The sequence below is a fragment of the Panthera pardus genome, unplaced genomic scaffold (genome assembly GCF_024362965.1).
Source record: "Panthera pardus isolate Hobbes unplaced genomic scaffold, ASM2436296v1 HiC_scaffold_25, whole genome shotgun sequence".
Lineage (NCBI taxonomy): Eukaryota > Metazoa > Chordata > Mammalia > Carnivora > Felidae > Panthera > Panthera pardus.
The window spans coordinates 8,407,259-8,422,984 of NW_026526821.1; the positions used below are offsets into that span (position 1 = coordinate 8,407,259).

At 42.4% G+C, this 15,726-nt stretch overlaps 1 protein-coding gene across 2 annotated transcripts in view; it reads left to right on the forward strand.

Annotated features, from left to right (window-relative positions):
- Window positions 1-1,911, forward strand: part of CYP24A1 (cytochrome P450 family 24 subfamily A member 1) — a 20,157-nt gene extending 18,246 nt beyond the window's left edge. For both annotated transcript variants that reach the window (XM_019458109.2, XM_019458111.2), the window contains exon 12: window positions 473-1,911. The gene's annotated coding sequence lies outside the window, so the exon portion shown is untranslated. The remainder of the gene's footprint in view (window positions 1-472) is intronic.
- Window positions 1,912-15,726: the final 13,815 nt, after the last annotated feature.

Consider the following 15,726-nt stretch of genomic DNA (forward strand, 5'->3'; position numbering starts at 1 on the left):
AATCTCTACTCTCATCTTCCGGGGAAAGATGACATTTCCAAAATCAGGCTTTCTAGCATCACATGCCACTATTCAGTCTCATTCTGCCCTCTCAAAAGCCTCTCCTGGAATTTACCTAGAACTGGCTGCAATTCGCTAACTGCGAGTGAAGGGGAGTTTGCTGACAGGTGGATTATTGCGGGAAATATGCATTTGCAGATGAAATTTCCCCCCAGGTGTCTGGCATTAGACAATTGTCACATTCTGAGCATCCCAACAGAATTGAATCAAGTAGGATAACGAAGGAATTTTCGATTAATGTTGAAACGCCCAAGTCTTCAGCAAGGACAGCACGCACACTTATCATAAGAGAACCACACCTTCGACACGAGCCCCTGGCATTTTTGGTGTGAGCACTTATTTTTTCGCTAATAATTCCTCTCGTTTAATTATAATCCTTTAATGTATAATTGGGGTTTACTTTACTTTCCAGAATTTTTTTTTTTTTTTACCATGACCAACAGCAGCGATTTTTACCCTCTTGCAAGAATGGTCCTTACGGCTTCTACGTTACTGGAAAGCAAACTGCAAAAGCTAAAGCCTGCAACAGTGCACAAAGGACAGCTGGGTCTAGATGCTTATACTCATACTTCGATGATACAATTGTTCCGGAAGCTGCACTATGTAGACGATGGCATTTAATAAATTGTATCTGGCTCCGGAGAACAGACTGAGTGTTGGGAGATAAGACACTCCAGGGTATGCTGCCGGCTTACCCCGAATCCGTGTCCGCACCGGCTTGGCTTAGAGAATTGTTCAGGATCCTGTTTTCTTTTGCATCTCACCGTGACGTGACAGGGAGGCTGAACCTTTATTTGTCCGTTAGTCTGCAGACGTCACGACATGTTTCTGTCCCCACCCTTCCAAATTCACACCGCTTGGATCTTTACTTCTCGAGAGTGAGTTTACATTTCATGATGTTAAGCTAAATTGTCTGGGGCTTGGGGTTAATAATGACAGTCCGTTTATTGTAACTCTGCTTAACGTGATATTGGGGAAAATACTTGTTTATCACGTCAGCAAAACTAAATGTTAAGGTTATCGGGTCTCCGTGAAACTGCATTTTTCCTGTTTTGAAATTGCAGCATTCTTGGGAAATTAGAGAAGAACTCTGTTTTAAGAAGTACTTTGACGAAGTCAGAACCTCTTATCTAAGAATGCCTTACTGACATACTGTGGCATCATTTTGTGAGAGGATTCTGAAATTCTTTATTTGGGTAATGGATTTCCTCTATGGCATTAAGAAGTGAATCAGCAGTTTTTAAAAGTGTGTGTATGTGTGTGTACTGTAATGGAAATTTGCTTATGTCATTTTTAAAAATATATATGGTATTTGATTTAGGATCTGTGGTTTAGAGCGGTGTTTCCCAAAGTCCAGCCACAGTTTAAAAATATTCAGTGACTTATCATGCCTTAATTTTCCCCTCTATAGAATGGAACAGTAGTAAAGTGTGTATATGTTATAGATTTGCTGTATCGGCCATGTTATGTGATTTCAACTCCCTGAGAAAATACAGTTTCATAATGGAAAATGCATAGAGATTTATACAATACTTACAAAACTTTGTGAAAAAACATGTGTACGTATGGTTTATTTTTATATATATTTACTACTACGTTTCCTAAAAGCATACTATATGTTTCTGTATATTTGATAGGTTTCTCTTTTTAGGTTATATTTTTAGGATATTTCGGAAGTGTACTTTTATATCGTTCCATTTGAGTGATTATGTACACATCACTAAAATAGATGTATGCTTTCTCCCTACTGTGAAATTATTTTGTAGAATTCTAAAGCCACATGTCATCAGATCTCATCTGTAGATCTTCATTGAACTCCCTGAAAATCAGAATAAAAGTTTCCAAATATTCCAAAAATGTTTCCTCTTCATTGCATCTGTTGTCTTACTAGGAAATTTTCTCAGTGTGTCCATTTTACAAGCCCCGTATCACAAAATCTACTCTTATAAACAGCTGGACTCGTCCAGAACAGTTTTACAGAAAGATAATCATTTGAATGGCAAAACAGTTTTCCATTTTTTTGCTGCTTAAATATTTTTCAAGTCCATCTAGTTCTCTTTTTTTTTAATGTTTATTTATTTTTGAAAGAGAGAGAGAGCGCACAAGTGGGGAGAGGGGGCGAGAAGAGGGAGACGCGGAATCTGAAGCAGGCTCCGGGCTCTGAGCTGTCAGCTGTCAGAGATCGACACGAGGCTTGAACTCACAAACCGTGAGATCATGACCTGAGCTGAAATGGGACCCTCAACCTGCTGAGCCACCCAGGCGCCCCGAGTCCACTTAGTTCTGTCTGAACCACCACCTCCCTCCGGATGAGTGCAGACCCTCCCAGCTGCTCTCCAGTCTGTTCTTTGTCCACTGGCTGTATTAGCCTTCTCAAACCCCAAACCCGATTTTGTCTTATCCCTGCTTCTGTGGTGTTCCATTGCTTCTATGAAAGGATCCAATTTCTTAAGCCAGACGTCAGTGTCCTGGCATATTTGGCCTCTCTGAACCACAGGCCCCAGCCCACGTCGCCCGCACCCAGATGCCTCCAGACCCCTCCACACTGGCTTCTGCCAGTTTCCTTGATTCCTTCAACACTATCGGCCCACAGGGTTTTGCACCTGCGGTCCCTCCGCCTACCATCTTCCCTCCTGGCACATTCTTTACCTGCTCTTCTCCTACGCACCAGTCAGAGATCAGCTCAAGCTTCCTAGAGGAAGCCTTCCTTCATGACTAAGATGCCCCAGAGGCTGACCCTGGCATCGGGATTCATTAAGGACGTGATTCCAGAAGGTACTTGTGAGAGACTGAGGGCAGAAGGGGAGGAAAAGGAGCCGAAGGCAGTGCAGCTTGGGGAACGTTCCAGCTTCCTGATCCTCTGGGGAGCTCTGGGCTTGTAGCTTACAGCATGGCTGGTTTGATCTGTGGGAACAACTCCCAGGCCGCACCGTGGGGATGTCCTCTCTAGCTCTTAGTGGTGTCCACACAGAGTAGCCGCAGAAGCCCAGATTCATCCTGTTGATGGGATTCATGCCAAGTCATAAGACCTCTTCCCTGAGGCCCGGTGGTCAGTGTGGAGTATGGTGCTGGTCACAGGGCAAATGTAACTCCGATGTATTAAGATTGTCACCAGTCATGCATGCCATTCAGTGCCTGTTCTGTCTCCCTTAAGACCGGCTCAATTCTTTAGCTTGAGCAAAAGCCTAGTGGATGTTTCTAAGAAACCAGCTCATGTCACCATGGAGAAGACAGTCCACTCACTTTGTGGTGTCCAGATAATTTTCTGAGAGAGCAAGAGGGAAGAAAAGAGAGAAGGAGAAGACAGGGAGGAAGGAAGGAGAGAACTGAGAGATCAAGGGACTCCCTCGACGTTTGTGGTGGAGATTCCACACACTGGCACTGACCGCCTGACGGGCAGATTATTGATGGAGTAACTACCCACGCCCGGGGTGGAGGACCGACTGAGAGCAGGCGACACAAGTGATTCCAAGAACCTCACTCCACGAGGAGCTGGTTGGAGCTGGAGACCCAGCTCCTGTCCCATTTCTCATACACATCTCAAAGTGGGAGTGTCTTCCGGGCCTGTATGCGGCCTGAGGAGTCAAGGATGTGCATTTTCACATGACCTAGACCGTAGACATGAGCAAACCACTTCATGGTGTTTCCAGCCAAGAGAGCAGAAATGTCTTCCAGCCCTGGAGGGAATGCGAGCTGTGTGGACGGATAAGAGACGATACTTTGTCTTTACAATATAACTTGGGGATGGTTTTAGGGAGGTGAAGGTAACTCTAGGCAATTTTGGCCTTGCTTGCTTGATCCGAGAACCTAAATCCTCAGGGTGCCTCCCCTCTGAGGCAACGCCTCTGTGTCCCATGTCCTGTAGACTCCATGTTGGTGTAGGAGGAGAAACATGCACTTAGGTTATTAGCCTCACTTGGGTTTCCATTTTAGAGGTGCCATCTTCTACCTCTGCGACTTGGGTTATCTGCTTAACCTCCGTGAGTCTCAGCCGTTCAACGGAGGCTAACACACCTCATACAGAAGTGTTCCTCTAAGGGAAAATTTGACGTGTGCCTAGCCCAGTGCATGGCACAGAGCAGTAATGGTGTCCAAAGTCATATTTCCGGATCAAAGGAACACAAATGAAACAGCTCCCCTTATAAGCTCTCCTTATAGAGCACGTCAAATAAAATGTTCTGGACCCAGATGGAAAAAATGGGACACAACCACAGCGTCTACAAATTCGGTCAGTTTTATCTCCTTATGGAGCAGGGCTTAGGACACGGGGAGTGCAAGGAATTAGTACTACGGGGTGTTTATTTCTGTTCAGTATTTTCACGAAACTGATGGAGAATTCTCAGAGCAATAAAAAAGAATACCGTTTATTCCATCAGACCAATAGTCTCTAATCATGGGAGTTTTGTGCTAAATATTGGAAACCACATTCCATTTGGTCCAGACAGAGCTGCCAAATACTGATTATTCTAATTCCATCGATCTTGGAATAATCTACTTTTATTCATTGGTATTTTGTTAGGAAGAATTTTTCTTTTTTTTTTTTTGTTTTAAATTTTTATTTAAATTCCAGTTAGTTAACATATAGAAGAATTTTTCTTCTTCATTTGTTTATTTACGTGTGTGAGCTTATGACTTTTTAAATAAAGTATAATTTTTCACTATCATTATTTATTTTGATGTTCAAATTGTCCCAGATCTGGCTGGTGGGAGCCTTTTCAGATAGGTTCCTCTGTGTACGCAAGTGTGTGTGTGTGTGTGTGTGTGTGTGTGTGTGTGTGTGTAAAGAGAGAGAGCGAGCGGGAAAAAAAACCAGAAGTAGTAAAATGCTAATGCTTGAGGGATCTGGGTGAAAAGTATATGAAAATTCTTTGTATTGCTTTTTACCTTTAAAAAAATTTTTTTAATGCTTATTCATTTTTGAGAGAGAGAGAGAGGAAGAGACAGAGCACGAGCAGGGGAGGGGCAGAGTGAGAGAGGGAGACACAGAATCTGAAACAGGCTCCAGGCTCTGAGCTGTCAGCACAGAGCCCGATATGGGGCTTGAAGTCACAACCGTGAGATCATGACCTGAGCTGAAATCAAGAGTCAGACGCTCGACCGACTGAGCCCCCCAGGCGCCTCATAGTAGGAGGTATTTTAAGATACACTTATGTCGGATCCTTGTGAGATTTGACATATGATTTTGGATTTCTAGCTTCCATGGATCCACGGGAGGCCTGATCTTGGGCTCCTGCAATCTCACAAGGGCCATCAGCAGATAGGCTCCTCCCCCAGAGGCAGGGGTGTGCTTCAGGCCCCAGCGTACCTGCCAGCCCTCCTCTGTATTACCCGCCACACCTCATTTCCTAACTCCATTTTGCACATCTTAGGAATCGCCTACATTTTCCCCTTGGTCTTTCGGGAATCTCCTTGGACTTCACTGACATATTAAAAAGCCCAAAGATCTGATTAGAACAACTAACATTTACAGAGCACGTTCTGGGTCCTTTCCTGTGCCTTATTCTTCACCAGTCTTGCTGGGGAGCCGGGAATCTTCCCATTTTTTAAATAGGCTTGGAGAAGTCAAACATCTTGCTCAAGAAAAACCCAGTAGGCAGGAAACAGACTCATCCTGATCTCCCTGACTCCATGGGCCTTACTCATTCCCTCATACTTCGTGGAGCTCAAAGAACCTGCAAATGGGTCAATCCATTAATCTATCAGCAAGTATTTCATATAAACCTGTTGAACAACTCTGGCTGAAAGCCAAGGCTCCATTTATGGTTCAGCCTAATATGTTGGACTTCCCCTAATCTCCTGTATTGAACGTTGATCCAAATGACATAATCACTTATTGCTGTCCATGATTGTTCTGTCCTGCAGAACCTCCCTTTATCAGCAAAAAAATATTTGTGGAACTCTTAATCATCAGGACGCCTTGCACCTGAGGCCATCCGAGTAGCATCAACTCCCAAACACTATGCCTTAGAATTAACGAGAAGATTTGCACCGTGGACACTTTTCCTCCAGATTTGTTTTGCTTTATTGAAAAGGAGCGTGAGATCCTTTCCGCACATGCTGAGCAGGAAGGTGAATTGAGGAGGAGCAAAAAAAGATCCAGAAGTCAAAAGCCAAGAGTTGGTGGCACAGCCTTGAAGGACGATGAGTGCCTCGTAATTGTTTTTCATTTACATTTGCTTTTTTTTTTTTTTAAATCAGGAGATTTCCTTCCTCAACTCATTTATTGTTAATGAATGCTCCTTGTTTCATTTGCCCAGACTTTGTGACACCGGGCGACATCTCTCGGAGGCCAAAACCAGTAGGTCGGTGGTGGCTGCCCGAAATACAAAATTGAGAAGAATTGGAAAGTTGAGTCCAGATACAGCAGGAAGAGAATCACGATTAGCTCGCAGAATTTCACACCCCGTGTTAGAGATTTATCCATCCTATACACAATAATATTCTGGATACCAAGCCTACAGATATTTAATAAGAACACCTAACCTTTGATAAGCACTGTCTCTCTGGTTGGCACTGTATTAAGTCTATTAAATTGATTCCCCCCCCCCCCCCCAGTGCTTTTATTAAGGGTGCAGGCATACTCCTCACAAGTTGTGTGATGAATTTTGAAGGTGGGCAGACAAATCATTTTCATTACTGATAATCTGTGTGTTTATAATTATCTTCCGGTAATACTGGTTCTCTTTTAATATTTCCAGTAGTATTGTTAAATTTGCTTTTTCAATGAGTCGACTTAAATTTTAAAGAGAGGATGAGAGTAAATGAATGACATTTCATGAGGCCTACAAATGAGGCAACAATCATGAAAATGGCACAAGGGTAGCTGGGAATTAGGGATTGCTGGAATTTAATAAGCCGGCGACGAAGAGATGAGTAGATTTTCCATCTTACAGTCGAGGAAGCCGAGGCCTGGACAGTACTGATGCTCGATGGAACTGATGTGATACAGGGCCAAGATATGAACCCAGGAGATCTGACTGTGGTGGTCAGAAACTCAGGTGGCCCGTGGGTCCCCACCTCGTGGTGATCACCTATTTGTGACTTGGGCATGGGTAGCCCTGTAACTTGCTTCTAACCAATGGTTTTGGTGAGTAAGCAGCTATGTTGGAAAGCCTGGCAGGGAACCAAGGGTGCTCTCCTATTAAAAAGGAACGTTCAGGGGCGTCTGGGCGGCTCAGTCGGTTAAGCGGCCGACTTCGGCTCGGGTCACGATCTCGCGGTCCGTGAGTTCGAGCCCCGCACCGGGCTCTGTGCTGACTGCTCAGAGCCTGGAGCCTGTTTCAGATTCTGTGTCTCCCTCTCTCTCTGACCCTCCCCTGTTCATGCTCTGTCTCTCTCTGTCTCAAAAATAAATAAACGTTAAAAAAAAAAATTAAAAAGGAACGTTCAAAAAGGAACTTAATAAGTCCTAGCAGAACCAGCATCATGCACTCATTTATCCAACGAATACCTATTAAACCCTTATCTATTAAACTGCATACCTGTTAAGGGTAAAGGAATTCTGTTCTATGACAAGAGTCGTTCCTTACGGCCACCTTGAAATTCTGTTCTCCGCACTGTAATTCACTAGGGGACAAGCTCATCCCGCCTTTCAAGCCTGACTTCATTGGTTCTTTTTTACATACCTGCATTGCAGGAAATTGTCAGAGATCATTGCTCTCAAATAATTTCCAGGTAGGAAAGCCCCACATAGGAGCTATCTCACCTCTCCTTGGAAACGAATACATGAAAGCAAGAAAGAAAACATGAGCAAGAAGAGACATCACTGAAGTGGACTCTGGTTTTCATTAAATGACAGAAACAGATTATTAATTAAAACAAGCAATTAACATCACAAGGCCACAAAGACTGCTTCAGGGCTGCCTTCTGGAGTTATGGTGGTAGTTCCATCAGAGCTATAGAAAAAAACAAATATGTTGCCGTTTTGTTTTTAATGAGATTCCTGAAACTAAGTCCATTTTTTTTTTCTCTTTAGAGTTTCCGGAGTAAGGTGCTGAGTCAGACTTTGGACGACCATTAAGTAAACTTGCCAAATCCTTCCAAGGTTCACTAGCAAGTGACCTGGAAAAAAATTCATATTAAGGCTTTAAAAGTCTACAAGTGCCGGAAGAGCTTAAAATAGTTAACTCATCAACTGGCCCAGCATGAACTTGGGATAAGCTTGTCTTGCATGTTCCTTGTTGGGACCAGAAAACAAAAAATCAGAAAACAACTTCATCGGAGGAAAGGACGATTCCATTGTATAGGTCAAAATCAAACGCTTTAGGTAATGAATGACTACGTAGTTATTCATGTTCTGGCAGGGCTGATGAAATCACATTTTATCCCTTAATTTCCAAGTGACTGATCAGGAGATCTTGGAAGTTCATGAAATTACACTACTCTTCTAAAATGAACTGCGTAAGTTGCCTTCTTTCCCCCTTTTTCAGAAAAGTTTTGCATTGTCAGTACCTTAAAAGTGACCTGTAAAACTCACCTATGAAACCATATAGGCGTGGACAGGATAGGCTACATACATCGTAGGGTCCAATATGCAAGGAAAATGAGGAGTTCCTTGTTAAAAAAACAAACAATTAATAATTTCAAGATAGCGGCTTGCAAAGCATTAAACCAAGAACAGGGTCCTTGTAAGCATGAGACCCCATGCTTAAGGGGGTCCCTCAAGACCCTCCCTTGTAAGCAGGACCCCCTGCCCACAAAGGTCCCATACACATGGACTTGATGGAGACCTTTGACCATGACATTAATTCCTTTAATGGTTACTGCTTTATTCAGATTTTTTTTTTTCTTCGTGGGTCAGCTTAAGCAATTCAAACATTTGTTTTGAGAAAAATATCAATGTCATTTTAATTTATAGACAACTTGGCCTATAATTGCTCAGTATATTCCCTTCCAGTTTAAAAAATATCTACCATAGGGGTGTGCCTAGCAAGCTCAGTTGGAGAGCATGTGACTCTTGATCTTGGGGTTATGAGTTTGAGCCCCACGTTGGGTGTATAGATTACTCAGAAATAAAATCTTTAAAAATTTTTTAATTAAAAAAATAAAAAATATCGACCATAATTGTAGGATCTTTGAAACTCTTACCATTATTTATTTGTATGCTCTCTGTACCTCAATAAAAACCTATGTCCAGTCTTTACAAAGAACAAAACTTTTTTTTTCCCATTTCATTAACTGATGTTTTCATTCCTATTATTTATTAACTTCTTGTTTCTTCCTCTTCATTCTGATTTTCCCTCTGACTTTTATAGCCACAGATATTGAAAAAAAAAAAAAATAGGGCTTGGACTCTTGCCCTTCAATAATCACTAGTTTTAAAAATATATTTTTAGTTCCAAAAGTTTTGGAACAAACTTTGTGAATTAGGAAGAAGCAAGAGAAGGGTGTCTGGGTGGCTCAGTCAGTTCAGCATCTGACTTCAGCTCAGGTCATGACCTCACGGTCCTTGGGTTCGAGCCCCGCGTTGGGCTCTGTGCTGACGGCTCAGAGCCTGGAGTCTGCTTCGGATTCTATGTCTCCCTCTCTCTCTGCCCCTCTCCAACTTGCTCTCTGTCTCTCTCTCTCAAAAATAAATATTGAAAAAAAGCGGGGGGAAGAAGCAAGAGACTAGTGAATGAGAGAACCCACGTTGGAAACCACAATGTCCATCTGGGCCACAGTTACTCTTATTCAACTGTCCTCACCAAAGGGAACCCAGGTGCCAAACTGGTGCTGACCCCTTTCAGAGAATATATACCCGTAGTTTATAATTGCTCACACTTGCAAATGTCACTTTGGTGCAACACTTCCGCTGTAAATAAGGACAAAAAATAAATTTTAAAGAATAACCCTTTAAAAACGCTTGACGGAAGTTATGGAGTGGCGAACTTCCAATAAAACTTGATTTACAAAAACAGGTGGCCATTCTCTGGGATGTGATTGGCCAGTTTGATTTTTTTTTAATATTGCGTTGAAATATTTATCGAAACTAAGTTTTTTGGAAGCACCTTTATATTTGCAGCCAGAGGGGCGGCTAGGTGGCACAGTATTAAGCATCCAACTCTTGATCTCGGCTCGGGTCATGATCTCGCGGTTCGTGAGTTTGAGCCCTGAATCGGGCTCTGCACTGATGGTGCGGAGCCTGCTTGGGATTCTGTCTCTCCTTTTCTCTGCGCCTCCCCTACTTGTGCGTGCTCTCTCTCTCTCTCTCTCTCTCTCTCTCAAAATAAGTAAATAAACCTAAAAAATTTAAAAAAAAATACTTGCATCCAGAATGAGAGCCTCACTTGCTTTACCCTAGCCCTGGTTCCGGTGAGTAACAAAAGTTGCACAGAAAGCGTGAGGAGAAGGAAGCTAGGAAGTCACCACGTGCCTTCCATCCAGCCTGCCTTGTAAATCACATGACTCTAATTCCATCTTTGAGACTGTTACCACCGTCATCTACGTAGAGAAGCTAATAGTAATAACTATCTTTTACTAAAGGGCTTACTATGTGCCACGAATGTACTCAGCACTCTGCCTACGTTATTTCACTTTAAACATACAGCGATAAGTCATTACTATTACCAAAGCCAGGATACAAGTGAATAAACAGGGTTGGATAAATAAACAGGTTGGAAACTTGTCTGAGGTCATCTGCCTCGAAAGGGAGAGCCTAGACGTGGACCTTGGATTTGATTAGAAAGCTCAAAGCCTTAAAAACTGTATTTTATCACTTCATTTTATATGATTTTTTTTAAAGCAGAATTATCCAGACCAACCCAAGTGGATCAGGGTTTCTCAGCCTCATCATTAGTGACATTTAGAGCTCAATAACTCTTCATTGTGGGGGTGCTTGCTGCCCTGTGCATTGCAGAATATTTAGTAACATCCTTGGTCTCACCTTCTGGATGCCTCTCTTAGTTAGGTCAAAATGATGTCACCAGACATTGTCAAATATGGTGAAATCACTCTGGTTGAGAATTAGGGCTCTAGATCTCTCTTTCACTAGACTTTTTCTCAAGATACTATTTAAAATACACACACACACACATATGTATGTACACACACATATGTGTGTGTGTACATATATATACATGTATATATATATACTATTTTAGTGCAAAATTTCAAGAATTCAATGCAAATTCCATTCATTAAAATGAGCATGCATTCATTCCACAAACATTCATTGTTTCCCTAGAGACCTGTATACACACAACTTTAAAAATACCTACATCGGCAGCTGTGAACTTTCCAAGATATGTAGGAATGAGGTATTAATTGTTGGAGATCACAATCTGCAGTATGGATTAGCAATGAAACAAAAAATTGGCTTGTCAGGCCAGATTAGGCTGACCAGTTTATGAACCCCAGGAGCAGCTGAGTTCATTGTAACAAAAGGTGCAATTGACAGAACGCATTCCATTTACCCAATTCGGAAGGAATTTCACTTGCCTTTGAAACAAAGTTTAGGGAATGTATAAATTTCCATACGTGTTGAAATTGCTTTGGGAATCTGTTCACTACTAACATATTTACCTTGCAGTACAAACAGTTCCCATGGATCCTGTATCATCATCCTTCCGAAAGTCAGTTGAGAAAAATGACTTGTAATCATGATATTGCTCAAGCCACGTTGTTGGCAATTCGATTCTAGGCAGTGACTTTGGGAGACACGTTTGTCTCAACAAGTTAATGCATTTCTATTATTGAATAATTAGGCTGCTAATTAGCTGGGTACCAGTGCTGTATGGGGAAAATATTAGGATTTTTTTCCTCCTGCCTACCACTAATTCTACTCGTTTGAATAGATAGCTGGTAATACTTCAAATTTCCAGTAAGTTGTAAAAACTTAAGCCATCAAACCAAATATTAAGGGCTATGCACTCAACTGGCTGTTGACTTCACCTTTGAACACTATGTGAGTTGGGGGTTTCGGACAGTCTAGTCTTGATCTGATCTGCTTTGTCAGAGCCCAGTATCTGGTATACGGTAAAGGGCTCACATCCTTAGCTGGAAAAAAAAAAAATGGATGATCTTTAGAAGTTCCTTAGCTTCGTTCCCTAGAAGACTCACCAAAATCTGTAATTCTGGAATGACTATGAAATCCTGCTTCTCATCCTCTGCCACATTCCAAATAATCTTTTAACACCTTTTGATATAAATACCTGAATCGTTAGCTCATTCTTCGACCTTGAGAGTTGATTAGATTGTTGCACTGGGGTTGAACTTAGATGCCTCCTATTGTGCTGACCCAGTACTTGACTCACAGTGGAGGATGGCAGGAGGTATTGCCAAGTTCTACCGTACGAGGGGGAATTTTTTTTATTACAGGTCTGAGCTGCTGGGATCCTGAATATGCATTACCAGGGCACATTAAGGGCATCAAATTCACTGTCCCTGCAATCTAAACGGATTGCAGGCTTGGCTTCCCAGAAGTGTTACCAAACTTTATGAAAGACTTCAAAAAGTAGCTGCATTCTGCAGTAATAAAAAAGGGAATCCGAGCCAGCGCAGTGGTAGGTAACATACACGGAGATTGTCTGTGCCGGTCATAATGGCTGTTTGCTATAAGCACTCTCTCACTTTCGTCTTCCTATTGATCGGAGGGACCTGGGATCATCTCCATGGATAAGGGGACAGAAGCTTAGAGGGGTTAAGAAATGTGCCACAGGTCACAGAGCTAATAAGTGGTAGACTTGTTTTCTAAATCGAATACTTATTTATTGTATCTTTTTTATTTTATTTTATTTTATTTTGTTTCGTTTCGTTTCGTTTCGTTTCGTTTCGTTTCATTTCATTTCATTAGCTCTTCCATACTCCTTCACTTTTTAAAATTTAAATCCAAGTTAGTTAACATAGAGCGTAATGATTCCAGGAGTAGAATTTAGTGATTCATCACTTACATCACCAGCGTTCATCCCAACAAGTGCCTCCTTAACATCCGTCACCCATTTAGCCCAACCCCCCACCAACATCTCTTCAACAGCCCTCAGTTTGTTCTCTGTATTTAAGAGTCTCTTGTGCTTTGTCTCTCTCTCTGTTTTTATATTATTTTCGCTTCCCTTCCCTTACGTTCATCTCTTTTTGTTTCTGAAATTCTACATATGAGTGAAATAATGTAGTGGTCTTTCTCTGACCCCCTTATTTCGCTTAGCATAATACAGTTTACTTCCATCCGTGTGGCTGCAAACGGCAAGATTTGATTCTTTTTGATCACCTAGTAGTATTCCATAATACAATCTTCCACATCTTGTTTATCCGGTTGTCCGTCGATGGACATCTGGGCACTTTCCATACTTTGGCTGTTGCCGATAGAGCAACTATGAACGTTGGGGTGCATATGTCCCTTCGAATCGAGCGTTGGCTGACACCCTGACTGCAGTCTCATGACAAGACTTGCAGACAGAACTGACCAAGTGAGCCACCCTGGATCCTTGATCTACAAAGAGCATGAGAATAAGATTTAAAAAAAAAAAAAATTCTTCCCGTTTTAATCCAGTAATTTTTTTGTGTGAAATCGGTTATGTGGCAATAGGTAACTAATACAAAAGGGGAGAATGTTTTCAAGGGAATGATCATAATGACAAGCCATGGGACCCGGGATGGATAAGCAGGAAAGTGAAGAAATGTGGGGTGTGCAAAACCAGCTGGATGGGTACAAGTGCAACAAAGCCCCAGCTCCTCCGGGCGCCTGGGGACTCAGTCGGTTGAATGTCCAACTCTTGATTTTGGCTCAGGTCACGGGATCAAGCCCTGCGTCGGGCTCTGCACTGAGAGTGGAGCCTGCTTAAGATTCCCTGTGCCCCGACCCCCACCTCTAAAGACTGAAAAATTAAAAAAAAATTTTTTAAAGTCCCAGCTCCTCCCTATGGTCAACATAACCCAGCCCCTGACGTCCTCTGATGTAATCTCTCCCCGTCACCCTCTAGCTCGCTGGCTGGTATTGCCACACACTGATTCTGCTGGTGCTATTGTTATACCTTCTTCAGTGAACCAAGTTCATTCCTGTCTGACAACGTTCTGCAGTGACAATCCCTTTATCCAGGACACTCTTCTTCCAGATCCTTACATTGCTGGCTCCTCCTTCGTTACATCTCCACATAAAAATCGCTTATCCAGAGAGAAACACCTTATCCAATGCTGCCATTCCCTACCCCCTACTAAGCTGCTCAATAACATCACCCTGTTTTAGTTCCTCCATAATTCTTCGCACTATCTAAAATTTTTGCTAGTTTGCTTCTTTGTTTACTTATTTATTCCTTCAGCCAAGAATAGAAGGGAACAGGCATTTTAGCTACCTGGCTCACTGCTGTGTTCCCCGGCATCTTAAATAGTGCTTTGGCCACAGTGGGATCCTAATAAACAGCTGCTGAATGGATGGATGGATAAAAAGAAGCAAATGGAGAGAATGTCTTGAATCCCGACTCACGCACACAGTACAAAGTGTGGACAACCAGGAAGTGCAGTTAGATGGTAACTGAAAGGAGCAATGGAGAAGCTGAACAAAGACACCTTCAGCCTCAAAGGATCCTAAACCACTATTCATGACTCACCTCTGGGAAGGAAGCCAAGCACAGTGAAACCAGATCCTGATTTCTGAGTGGACGTGGCACTTTAGCCACACGAACAAGGGTTCTGATGCGTCAGGAAGAGATGGGAAGGGATCTCCCATGTGGGGCTGGCCCCCCATCCCTACACCGTATCTAATCCTATCTTGGGAAGCTTCTGAAACACCACGAGGTCATCATGACTCCTTTGGCGCTCTGACTATGGCCACATGGTGACGTCAACGTTATTTGCAAAGTCATTCCTCTAATTTCATAGAACACACTGCAGCTTCAAAGAAAATTCCACCAAAACATGAGTGATCTTGTATTCGTTCACTACCACACATCATCTTACGTTCCACCCTAATTGGACACTCTGAACCTGATATTAACACACTATTGGCAACTAAAGCCACAGTAGCCTCACCCCAATTATGAAATTACAAGCTATTGACACATCACATGTGGGCATTTTTTAATCATTAAAGACAACCCCGGGAATAGTTTAGATTTTATGCCCATCTGCATGGTGCTCAATGTCTGTAATTGGGCAACTTGAGACTTCAAAGGGTGTGAAGTCCGATTCCTTGTCTTCATGAATCACTAGCCCCTGTGAGTAGATCTCAGCACATTGTAGGACTGTTAAACACATGCTTAACGTCTTAACCCAGAAAATAAATTCCTGGTTTGAAAGGGAAGTGGTTTTCTTTCATTCTGATGAAAGGCATAAGTGTGTGTTTTGAAAACTGTTACCAGAGCGATAATGAAATCATCTTTAGAGTTGGGAACTGCGGTGATTAAGAACCAATATTTCTTAATAGGAGGCTGATTTGTGTGGCAACTTTCCAGCCCACAGGCATCGTGTGGACCAACCGAAGTGGCTTCATTTCATTTAACCTGAAACACAGCTTTGGGATGCGTCCCAAGAAGCACTTGAGTGGCATAGCCAGTGCTCAGCATAGAAACTGAAAACAACAAACACAAAAGTGATGGGTAAAGCAATGAGGAAATATCAATGATCTTCCGAGAAACAGATTTCCGGTGTTCATGATGTTTTTCTTTCCTTTCTTTTGGGGATTTTCTATTCTCTTGCTACACGACTCAAGTAGTACTCATTTATCTGAAATCACTCTACAGTCATAACCTGAAGGAG